Source organism: Vigna umbellata, chromosome 3, assembly GCF_029865625.1.
Source record: "Vigna umbellata cultivar VRB3 chromosome 3, Vumbellata_1.0, whole genome shotgun sequence".
Classification (NCBI taxonomy): Eukaryota; Viridiplantae; Streptophyta; class Magnoliopsida; order Fabales; family Fabaceae; genus Vigna; species Vigna umbellata.
Window position 1 is genome coordinate 46,030,270 of NC_142167.1, and position 12,692 is coordinate 46,042,961.

Genomic DNA, 12,692 nt, shown 5'->3' on the forward strand with positions numbered 1-12,692 from the left:
GTGTGATAACACCAATGCCATCAATCTTACTAAGAATCCCATTATGTACTCTAGAACCAAACACATAATAGGCACTTCTTTCTTAAAGACCATATCCAAAAGGGGGTTTATGAGATATAATATGTAGATATCAAGCACCGCAGATAATTTCACCAAAGCATTGTCAAAAAATAGATTTTATGATCTTAAGAAGGACTTGGGGATCCTAGAAATTACTGAAGGGTATTGTTTGTTGCATTTTTCATGTTTTCAAAAATCACCGTACAAAAATCGATTATCCCTTGATGATAATCGATTATTCCCCCCTTTAGAATATGTCATAGGTTGGGGAATAATCGATTATTTCAAGTTATGGGCTTTTGCTTTTTGAAGTGATAATCGATTATTTGTTAAAGATAATCGATTATCACGATTTCTGACTGTTAGAACTATAAAACTAGACGTTGTATATAAGGGTCCATTTGCTATATATAGGGGTCCATAATCGATTGTTTAGATATATTTTTTTCTTGTATGCTTACTTTATCATTTTGTGCAATTTTGCACGTTCTTTTGCATTTTAGCTTCCCACCCCTTAGTTTTCCATTGCTCCTACCTTCTCCATATGGCTGATAGAAGAAAGTTACCAATAAGAAGGAGCTCTAGCTCGTCCTCCTCTACCAGTCCAAGAAGTCGTGACAATAATCTTAGCGGTGGATCTCCGACGAAGAAAAGCAGTGTGAGTTCACCTCGTTTTGGAAGGAAAGAAAGTTGATATCCCCAAATTACATTGATGTCAACTGGTTTCCCATATATGGGTTTCAGTTTCAGCCACTTATCTTCCACCAAGGCATTCAGCCCCTACTACAGATGCTAGGTAAGTTCTACCGAATTTGGTTAGAGTTTTTGGACAACAGTGACTCAGATTCAATTACATGATTATTACATCGAAAAGTTAAGATCACACGTATATTTATAAATTATAATAAATGTTTCTCTTATTCTCCTTTAATCCTTTCCATCACATATCTCTCTACAATTTTGTATGAATTCGCATTTCACCCAACAGACGAAGAGCTGATGCTTTAATTAAGCAAATGTCTGCAGAAGTTCGTCTTTGAAATATTCTTTCATTTATTGTTGCTCATCTTGAGAATGGAATTGGTGAAATGACATAAGGAATCCGAAAAATTATTATACATGAGACCATTAAGTCAAGTCTCGTGTAAACTCCTCCGCCATTTCTTTATGATTTCCAAAACGATAATGCTGTAATTCAAATAAATGTTTGTGTTAGGAAAATAGAATTAGTTTCAATTCAAAGATTAAGTTTCACATGTTTAATGAAGATAATCTTAACAAAAAATCAAAAACAAAGAAAATTTTGAAAAAAAAAACAAAATTTAATGTATAGGTCAGGAAGAAAAAAAAAAGGATAAAAAGGTGAAAATTGAAAATTAAAAGAACTTCCATCTCTTCTTACATGCCAGGACAGAAGACTGAAATTCAGAAGAAAAAAAAGGCTTAGAATGAATGAGTTTGACGTCAAATTAGATCATATATGTTCATTTTTCACTTTGACATGTTTTATGAAGATAATCCCTATTTACATGTATTTTAAGAAAAAAATTGTGAAAAAGTACTAAACAAATGCAAATAGTTTATTTTAATTTGAATAACTAAATAAAAGACAGCAATGAAAAAAAGGCATGGATCTAATAAATGAAACGCATATATAAAGAGTACCTTTCGTATACTTCCTTGATTTGATTTTGAGATAATCTCATAACGCTGCTGCCCATTTCTCTAAACTCTAAATATTCAGGGACAACTAAAACTATTCTTTTGTTACTATGAATCTCCGCTTTATTTATAGATGAAAAAAGAAAGAGGAGATGAACAATTCACTGAATGAGGTTTAATATTAAATTTTACAGTAATTTTCGTTTCGAAAGCAATTAATGTATTTATTTAATAAATAGATAATGTCATTAACAGTATACGTTATATTTTAAATTATCGATAAATTTTACCCATAAATAATATTACATTATATTTCATATTACTAATGTAATATCATTAATAGACATGTCAATTTGCCATCCTCACATGTGGACCAGGCAAGAAACACTCATAAGACCATAAAAGCTTAGCATTGAAAAAGCTCATCATCAAAATATTCATAAAAGTCACGTGGGTCATGATTAATTCATAGATCTTCTTTTTAGAAAAAATATTCATTTTAAATACTAAAAAAAATACAATTAGCTTATAATTTGTGACAAATATAAATATTTTTAATTTATCTAAGAAATATATATAAACATTTTAATAAAACTAAGTTGTCTCTTATGTTTTTTATGTTTTAATAATTTTGATTGCTTACTTATATAAAAGAAATTACACAATAACATAGGACTTCGAAAATCTTATTAACTAAACATATTTAATTTTCCTTAGAATGTTAAACATATTTTTAAAGTATATAACATACTTATTTAATTTTGTTGTTCAAACAATTCATCTAGATGAATCAAAACTAAATGAATCAAAACTAAATAAAACATCTCAATTTGAAAGTTTAAAACAATAAATTTATGAATAATAAGTTTATGGATTTTTTTTATTATGTGTTGTTTATTTCTTTTTCTTTTTTAATGTATCACTTAAATTTATACTTAAATTCTATCAATTATTTATTTCTCTTTAATAATCAATAAATATACATATATATAATAAATATATATTTAGTAATTTTTAAAAAATTTAGTGTGAATTTTATTAGAATTAGTATAATATTCTCACATTAAACTCTGTTTTTTGTATCATGTTTGAGATTTTTTTCACAATGTACTATGTACTTTTATAAGTTTTTTCTAATAAACTGATAAAATTAATAAATAGATTATAGTGAATAATTATCTTAAACTATATGTTATATACTTTATTTAATAACATAATAATAAGTGTGATATAAAAATATTGATTTAAATATAATAAAATTATATCTTAGATATCTAATAAAATATATAATTTTATATGTGTACATAAATGATATTATTTCTAAAAGTTAATTAAATTATTGTAGTAAAACTAAATCCACTTTAATCTTGATCCTAATTCACTTGAGAGACTTTAGGAATATAGACATGTTTTTTGCACCCACTTGAGGAAATACATCATAAAAGAGAATTATTTCAAAGATAGATTATGACTAATTGTCCATGAATTAAGTTAACAACTTTAATCATGACACTAAAGATAGTAATGTTGAATCTCAAGAACTCATTAAGGAAAGGAGAATCTCTTGATCGCTAATAGCTTAAATTCTATATATTAAGATATGAAGTGGTGAAAAATATATGACGTTAGTGTTTTGCAAACAATCCTAAGACCACTGAGCTAAGGTTTGCACCTAGAAGTTAGTATCTGATAAAACATGTAAATATTACTCTTTTCGAAGACATTGAATATATCACAAAATATTAATTACTGATATATGCAGTTGGGAATGATATATTGTATCTATATTAAATTATATTTTCTTAATGATCTATTGTTTAATATTAACTAAGTGTTTATATGATTTTGTGATATGTTTTATTTTATGATATTAGTTGGTATGAGAGGTAATATTACATGTTAAGATAAAAGTTGCATAATTATATATACATTAAAGTAAGGTATGTATTAATATTTTAGACCCATGAATAAATAAATTAAGTTTAATGATATTACATAAATAATACAACGCCTACATTAATTTATTAATCAATGTATTACATTAATGACAAGATTTAATAATTAAATTATATATGTTAAATGTATATACAACATGACACCACTTGTAACTCAAAACTTATATTAAAACAATGAATTTATAATCTTTTACTTATATAGTCAATTTATTCATTTTAATTTAATATATATATATATATATATATATATATATATATATATATATATATATATATATATATATATATATATATATATATATATATATATATATATATATATATATATATATGGGTTTGCTAACGTACGTACGCCTGTTTCTCAGTTGGTACATTTTAGCAATGTATACCGGATTTTAGTAGACAAAAATACCCTTATGGATTCTAAGTTTTAACGTTAAGGATATTTTAATAATTTTATGAATGTGTACCAGATTTTAGTAGACAAAAATATCCTTATATATATCATGGATTCTAAGTTTTAACGTTAAGGATATTTTAATAAATAAATAAACAAACGTGTTGTAAACTGCAGAATATTAATTTTTAATTATTACATGTTACTGTTGATAAATTAAACAAACTTTATTTAATTTTTGCATTAATTTTACTCGTAATTAAGTTTTAAATTTCTCATAAGTATTTTTAATTAAGTTTTTATTAATTTCTTTTACATATGAAGTATTTAAAATTTTTATTTTTTTCAATTAGTTCTTTGTTTATATTTTTTTTATAATTGAGTAATGTGGTTGTTATCTTATGCATGTTAAGAATGTGAAATTTTATAACTAATAAAATAATAATAGAAAAGTAAGAATGATTACGTGTGTCTAAAAATGATTTAATATATCATTAAACAAAATTACACAAAAGAAATGATTTAATATATCATTAAACAAAATTACACAAAAGAAATGATTTAATATATCATTAAACAAAATTATACAAAAGAAGTGTAATACCCTATAAAATTTTATTAAGTAGAATAATAAAAATGATGGATTAAAGTTTAAGTTATAATTTTCAAGATGAGTAAAAATGATCAAACTAATTATATAACTACTTTTGTGAATTATATAAAAAGAATTGGCCAGGTAACTTTGGCATGATTATAAAAAAAATTGTGATTTGGTTTGTTTTTCAAAAACTATAAGGGATGACAGCAACTTAAAATAGAAAAAAAAACAATAGTTACAAATATATATATATATATATATATATATATATATATATATATATATATATATATATTGATATTTTTGTGTATATGGATTGATAAAAAATGTTACATTAATATATGTATTAATTTGATGTAGTATATTTAATGATATTTTATATTCATTAATTTATTACATTAATGACATTATCTAATAACTAAATGCATATATTAATTACTTTTTCCTATTTTAAATCTATTTAAAACGAATGTTGCCAAAAAAAATTAATATTAATCCTCTTTGATTGAACTATTCATATTTTTTTCATCTATATAAGGCAGCGATTCGTAGAGTTTTCTCGTTGAAGGCATTGAACTTTAATCAATGAGAAAAAGAATAGGTTTGGTTGTGAAAGATGAAGAGGAGGAAGAAGGAGACATAAAATTTTTAAAGAGTGATCAGATTATCTGAAAATCAAATCAAGGAAGTATACCAAAGGTAGTGTTTTTTTGATTGTTGTGTTTTATTTAGTTAATCTTTGAATTGAAACTAATTGAATTTTTAAACAAAAACCTTTATTATGAATTACAGCATTGTCTTTTGGGACATCATAATGAGGAGGAGGAGGAGTCTACATGGACGTCACTTAATTCTCCTCTTATTTTCTTGAGCTCCACTCTCATAGATGAAGCTGTTCATGCCACAAAAACGGGGATTCTGATCCTAGTAATGTACCAGAGACTAGTGTAATTAGCGAGAATCAGTTTGAGGTTGTGGAGAGCCGTTATCAGACTGGGTGGCTATGATGTGGTATGGATTTGTCTTACATGTTATTTTTGACAGATCATCTCTTGGAATGTCTTTTTCTTATACCTTTACTCTTTTTAAAGCTAATAATTGTTTATTTATATGTTGAAAGGAAAGAGGAATGCAAAGACAAGGAAGTCACAGGCCGAGATAGTTGATAAGGCACACAACACGACCGGAGATGCTATCTAAATGCCAAATTTAAGACATTTTTCTTACCTAATTTGGACTTAGTTCGCAAAACTCATTAAAAATTATACTTTAACGAGTCTGGTCCTATTTTGGAAGTCTAAATCAGTAAGTGTACAATTTAAAATCTCTATAATTAACCTGATGTTGTGATTAGTGACACTAAAAGACTAACCCGTACATTAGAAATTTTTTAAGAAGTCAATTGCATACTCACTTTTCATGAACATTATACATACGTGCCCAGAATTTATTTCTTTGAAATGGCATGCTTAGAAAATAATTAACAGAGATAGTACAACTTTGGCTACTTACCTAACTTTTTTAGTTTACCTGTTATTATATTTTGTAGTGCTTCCCTAGCTTGCATTATGTTCAATATTGATTAAATTGACCCTTGAAGTTGGCCTTTTGTTGTTGCTACCATAACCCTGAACCTGTTAAGCTTAATTAGAAGTATTGGATGTTGTTATGTGGGTGTACGAGGGGTTAGTTTGCTTATGTTTGTGTTATCTTTTTTCACTGTTTGAATGTGAATGAGAATGTAAGTTTTATATTGTGGGTTGGTTGTCTTGGTTGTAATGAAAGCATGACTTACTTTAATAGTTTAAACTTGTATATAATATGTAGTTATTTGTTATCATGCACTGAATTTATTTGGATTTTACTGGAGTTTTTGTTTGTTGTTATGTTCAAATTATAAAGATATTTTTTACTTTTGGTTTTTTAGTGTCCAAGACAACCCAACAACAATGATTGTGAGTATTACGTGTGTCAATATATAAAGAAAATTATCACATACTAAGGAGAAACAATTCCAACTGATGTAAGCTATTTTTCATTGTTATAATTAATTTGTAGTAAAATTTAAATAACTAATTTTATATTATTTTTTTCTTGCAGTATTTTTCTAGTTGCAGATCAACAATATCGTGACAGTCAAATCATTGAAGTTAGGAAAAATTGGTGTCTACATGTAATTAGTACATGTTTATAGGTTCTATTATGGTGATGTACATGCTTATAAACATTGATATAATATAATGAAGAATATGTAATACAAGCAGACTCAATTGTGACCCACGAAAGTAAAATATCAATATATAAGATTTTGTATATCTTCAATCTAACTAATTCACTTTTTTTTTCACTCAAACTAAACTTCATTTCATACCAACAAAGCAAATGTAATAATTATTATATTACTTTAGTTCTAATCTATCTCGTATAATAAATCAAATGATGGCAAAAAGTTTATATAATCTGCTTTAATTTTAATTTGAAGTGACATATATATGAATTTAAATTGTTAACGTTAGATTGTCCATGTTGGCAGTATTTTAATTAGTTGTTGGATTGTTGCATACGTAATTATCTTGCAAAATGAAAGTAGTTCACGTTGTCATCGAACTACATTGTCAACTACCATTGGAGCTATCACCGGAGCAACTTTGTTCCTCCACCATTGTGATGCATCAAATTACACCACTATCGAGAGTCCAACACCAACAAGGAGGAACCATGAAACCACCTTGCACCACCAGCATCTGCATGTTATCCTGTCCACCTACACTTCGAACCACCATTACCCTTCAACGCAAAATTGTAATCCATCTTCTCGAAGTCCCTAATCGCAAACCACAAATCCATAATCAAACTACTGTGAGACGAAAACAACAACTTATAAACAAAACGTGATAGAGGAACAAGTAGCAATTTAGCCACCATTGAACCCTAAATCACAAAAATTCAAATCGTAAGCTGCACATGATGAACCACCTCACGTACGCAACTCACTACAAGAAATCAATCATCACAATAGAGTCAATGTCGTACCACTACAAACGTGAAAACGCTATGAATCAGAAACACTTTTGCCATGTAGACAGAGAGCACCTGTATCAGAACACAAATCGGAGCATTTCATGACCTAGACGAAGCATATATGTAACCTCGTCATAGTTTGTTAAATTGGTCTCGTCAGCCGGGTAAGCAAATCGAACCCTAAATAAAATTAAAAAAAACCATTATTGAACCCTAAATCACAAAACCCCAAATTGTGAGCTTTACAAGATGAACTGCCTTATGAAGCAACTCATCGCGAGCAATCATGTCACTGTCAAACCCTAGATAACGTCAATGTCATGTCACTACAAACATGAAAATGCTATGAATTAGAAACACATATTTACCATTCACACGGAGAGCACCTGCATCAGAATGCAAATTGGGTCATTTCATGACCTAGACAAACCATATATGTAACCTCGTCATGGTATGTTAAACTGGTCTTGATAGTTGCACAAGCAAATCGAACCCTAAATCACTAAAACAACCATTGAACCCTAAATCACTAAAACTACCATTGAACCCTAAATCACAAAACCCTAAATTGTGAGTTTCACAAGATGAACCACCTCACGAATGCAACTCATCACAAGAAATCAACCATCATAATAGCATCAATGTTGTGGCACCGCAAATATGGAAATGTGACGAATCATAAATGCATTTTCACCACACACACAAAGAGCACATGCATTAGAACGCATATCAGAGCATTTCACGACCTAGACGAACCAAATCTGTAACCTTGTCATGGTATGTTGTATGATTAGTTGCATAAGAAACTCTTATTGTGCAGGACAGGACACATAAGCAATAGTCCATTCGAACATTCACTACAAGAAAATAGCTAGTTACCCGCGGATCATTATATACGGATTAAATCCGTATGTAATAAAAGTATTATATACGGATTTTACATACGGATATTGGGAAATCCATTATATACGGACAAATCCGTATATAATAAAAAAAAAATTTTTATACGGAGGATCCGTATGTAACTGGCGTACGTAATAACAAAACAAGTGAAAATGAAACTGAAAGCTCCAAAATTTCCCACACTCTGAAAAAAACATATCTTCTTCCTCTTCTGTCCTCGAACGTTCAGTCGAGTTCTGCCTCTTCTCCCTCTTGTCGAAGCTCAGTCCACTTCTTCAGTGCATTCTCTTCTCCGCTGTGAGTCCACCTCGCCTGCAGGGAGGCTCTTCTTCAGTGAAACCCGCACTCGACGTCACTGCTCGTAGATTCGGATTTCATTTGTCGATTACGGTGAGTAATGGAAGCTTTGAGGATTATTTTTGTTTTCGTTTTCTCTTTTTGTTCTTTGGAGGTTTGAAATTGCGATTTTGGAAACCCTAGGTTGGTTTCTTCGAAGTGGTAGAGATAAGCTGGAGCTGTAGTTGCGTTTTGGTCCTGGTAAGTTTGAATCGTTTAGATTTGAGGTTTATTTGAGTTATCTTTTCTCTCGGTGTTGTTACATTGTCCTATTTTTGCTCGTTGTTGTTTCGAGGTTTGAAATCGCGAATGAAGAAACCCTAGGTGATGGGGTCTTCGAAGTGGAAGAGATAAGATCGAGCTGCTATTGCCTTCTGCATTTAGTAAGTTTGAATTGCTTATATTTTGGTTTCGTTTTATTGGTTGTTATTGAAAATGGGTCTTGACGAAAACTAGTCACTGAAAATGGTTTGCTTCGTTATTGAAATTTTTATTTTGACTTTGATACAGGAGCTGAAGTGGTTGAGAAGTGTGGGGTACCTCATTGGGAAGGCTTAAAGTGTTGTACAGTGAAGCAAAAGAGCTAGGTACTGAAGCAAGGTATGTTTACTCCTGAGTTTTGCTGTGTTGTTTCCCCCTCTTTTATGTTTAAAGTCCTTACTTTACTTCTTATGCAGTTTAGCATTAAATTGTATAAAGTTCATTTGAACTTCCTGGGAGCATTTTAATAGAACAATAGAGGAAGCTGCTGGATCAATCTCAAGGTTAGGAGAATTATGGTGGTGTAGAGAAAAGAAACTAAGAAGAGCCAAAGTAAGTGGCGCTAAACATTATCTTTGATTCTGTGAAATATGGTGTTATGATTATATAATGGGTGAATGATTCTTTCTAATATGATGAATGCAAATTAACATGTACTTTGATTAGAATAAGGCTTTAGTTATGTTTAGCAATATTTGTATGTGACGTTGTGAAATTGGTCCGAATAGGGGTTTCAAGCAGAATAGGAAGAGTTTCATAGGTTCTCTAGGAACATTCAATTATATGATTGATTAAGGTGCAATGTTGTATGATTGCTGGAGAATTTCACCTGATATAGTTTATAATCCAGAAAACCACACCATTAACTGACATTTTGGTTAAGAAATGAATATTTAGTAACCAAGGTAAGTAGTTCAATGCGCTTGGAATTGGTTAAGTGCAGTTTTGTTTAACGTGATAGGAGATATTGCGGTGTTACCTCTGGTTGCAAGTTTAATATATAGGTTTGTTAAGTGCAGGTTTGTTAAGAAATATGACATAACCTCTTTTTTAAATCCAACACCCATATAGGAAATATTAGAAGACCGCTCCAACTGCTCCTCTGATATTCCAAAAGGTATTCTCATAGTAGTGTTAAGAAACTAGAAGGCATGAATATTAAAAACTACTAAAATATATAAACTGACTGGTAAAGAAATGCACAACTAGCTAAAACTTGGAGCACTCAACTTTCATACTGAAGAACCACTTTTCAGAAGGTAACAACTCTCTAACTTGTGGCTTATGACAGTAGAAATCATAACTTTCTATAGAGATTTCACCCAGTTTACTATTTCAACTTCCCTCATTTCCCATAGTCACATTGAAACCTATTTCTACCAAGAGAAAACGAGAGAGCACCTCTGTATAAAAACTCATCCCTCTACATTTTCTCTTTATACTTCCTAAAGAAAGTAAACAAATTAAATAAACAGATCAATGTATATATATATATATATATATATATATATATATAGAGAGAGAGAGAGAGAGAGAGAGAGAGAGATAGAGTGAGAGTAAAGATGTTACAAAAGAGGAGTTGAATTGATTTATTGGTTAGGTGTAGAATGAGAAGTAGTGGGAAGGAAAATATTGGTAGAAAAGAGGTAAACAGGAAGTGATATGGATTTGGATTGAAAATGATGAGTTAGGTATAATGGAGATAGTTATTACAGTTAGAGTAGTGTTAAGATAAAGATACGTTGGTGTGTTTAGTTCCCATCTTTATCTTCTTTTTCTCTCATCCCATCAAACTATAAAAAATAAATAAATACAAGAAAACTAGCCAGGACCATAATGAATCTAATGATCAACTAGTACTACTAGCAAAATGTTTCTCCTGGCCAAGAAATGAAATCCATGACCAAGCCAAGTATTCTGCATTATGTCATTTTTTGTTAAAATTAAAGAAAATATTTTATTTGAAGGGGAAATAGATATGATGAAGAGAAGTTTGAGCAGATATTGTCCTCCTTTATCTGATAGCATAATGATGGCAAGCACATTACTGCATAGCTGTAAGAGAGCCTTTCTGAAAACTGGCCATGGCGAATACAATTGTTTCCATATTAATTATGGTGATTTCCCATTAAGTATCCAAGTTTTGGTCTAAGTTCTAACTGCAGATGCGAAATATCAGCATATATATAGGATTCTGCTATAGAATAGTATCGTCCTTGTTTTTGGGAAAACCTTTTAATCTAATTGAAGATAAATTGCTCTCAAGCTTGAGAGATCTCTGTAAGTAAGGTGTATGTAACAGCAAAGGAGATGGGAAGTACATTGTCATTACATTTGGTGTAGAGGGAAAGAATGGGAACAGGTGTTCCTATTGAATGTTGAGCTGGGACCGCATATTGGATATTCATCAGGTTCCATGACTCACCAAATACCATATAATTCTGCATATGCTCTTCTCTGCACTGTGAATAGGCTGTTGTTTCTGAATTAGAAGTTAGAACAACACAACAAAGTTATTATGAGTTGTAAAAAACAACATCCATGCATGTACCACAAGCTATTAATCAAAATAGTTTATATTTGTAAACAAGAGTCGTCCAATAAAGAGTCTAACTTCCGTTTTTTAATCCCTCATTCATTAGTTATCTTAGCAATGGAGCTTACGTAGGAGAAGAATTTAAGGATGACTGACAAACCAAATGTCGTCAGCACAAGGTTTCTTAGTTGTTATACTTTAGCTCACCGAGACTGCATGGAGTTTAGCTTCATTACATTGAACCCAAGCAATGAGGAGCTTGGCTAGTGATATGCATATTTTAATAGGAAAAATATAGGCTTATGAACATGAATTAAAAAAGAGTTGAATTTGTTCCCATGGTGATCTCATGAAATGACTTCATGCTCATCTTACAATCAATGATTCCAATCACAAGTTTATATCAACATAATAACTTTATATGAACACAAGTATGAAATGGACGGATGAAGAAAGAATAAAAGATAAACTGTCAGAAGCCTTAGGAAGGAATAGAGAAAGGTGTGACACTTGTTGAAGTAGAGATTACTCCATGCTTCTCTAAGAAAACCTCCTAATGTTGAATCACTGACTCCTAAGAAATAAGATAAAACTCTATAATCTACTTCACACACACAAAGTTGTCAAAACTTGCTCTGAAATTTCAATATATCAAAAGTGATTTTACCAAGGATGAGGATGGCTATTTATAACCTGTGACATCCAAAATTCAAATATAAAATTCTGAGGAAATGTTTGCTACTCCTAGACATTGGAATTACCATTTCTTTTAAGAAATGAAGAAATTTGAAGTGAAAGCCAAGGACAGACTCTCTCAGCCACTATATCAGAATGTTCAAATCCTATCACTTGGGCCGTTATTCCTTTTTTCACATCCTCACTGCCAGATTAATTTCAAAACCTATTTAGTACATCAACTTAAACCAATGCTAAGCATAGAAAACTGAACATGATTTAAAATCA